This window comes from Lissotriton vulgaris, chromosome 7, assembly GCF_964263255.1.
Source record: "Lissotriton vulgaris chromosome 7, aLisVul1.2, whole genome shotgun sequence".
Lineage (NCBI taxonomy): Eukaryota > Metazoa > Chordata > Amphibia > Caudata > Salamandridae > Lissotriton > Lissotriton vulgaris.
Genome location: NC_141695.1, coordinates 1061852577 through 1061853359, shown reverse-complemented (window position 1 = coordinate 1061853359; position 783 = coordinate 1061852577). Strand labels below are relative to the sequence as shown.

At 56.2% G+C, this 783-nt stretch overlaps 1 non-coding gene across 1 annotated transcript; it reads left to right on the top strand.

The window, feature by feature from the left end:
• Nucleotides 1-325: 325 nt before the first annotated feature.
• On the top strand, nucleotides 326-432 carry LOC147702927 (U6 spliceosomal RNA). Its single transcript, XR_015298473.1, has one exon. It is a non-coding gene; the product is annotated as a U6 spliceosomal RNA (small nuclear RNA).
• Nucleotides 433-783: the final 351 nt, after the last annotated feature.

The following is a 783-nucleotide window of genomic DNA, read 5'->3' as shown; positions in this document are numbered from 1 at the left end:
ATGGGGGCGGTCCTTGCTCTCGGGCTGCTTCGGGGGTCTCTGGGTTCTCTTTGGCTTCGGCTCCTGTTCCTGGTATCTGGGGCCACGGCGGTGGTGTCCCGTCCTCCTCCTGCCCCTTGGCTCGTCGGGCATCCCTTGCGCCCTCCTCCTCGCTGCCGTTTCTCCGCAGTTGCTTGTGGTGCGTGGTCACTTCTGCCGCCTCCTTCTGTGGTCTCTGTCTGTTTTTACGCTTCTGATCGTGTGCCTCCCTCGCTCCTTCTCTGGTGCGGTGCCAGTTGCTTCCTGGTGTTTTTTCTGGGTCCGCTTTGGCTTTCCCTGGTGTGCGGTGCTCGCTTCGGCGGCACATATGCTAAAATTGGAACGATTCAGAGAAGGTTTGCATGGCCCCTGCGCAAGGATGTCATGCACATTCGTGTAGCGTTCCATGTTTTTATTTCGGCCCAGGCTCTCTATACTGGGGTGACTGCAGTTTGTTTCTCTGCTTGCTGTCTATGGTTGATTTTGCATTGTCTCCCCGTGTGTGGGTCAGGGAAGGTTGCGGCCCGGAGGTTCATCTCTCCTCTTCTGGGTTGAGTGTTTCACTTTCTTGCGTTTCAGTGGTCTTCGGTTGGAAATGGCTTCAATGGTGGTTTATCTTTGCCTAGTCGATGGTTCCTGCCACTGGCGCCTCCTTTGGATGGCTGTCCCACTAGTTTTGGTTAGTCCCCCGGGTGTTCTTGTCTGGGTGTGATCCTTCCGTGGGTTGGGTTTGGCCCATGTGCCTGGTTGGATGTGGATTCTTGC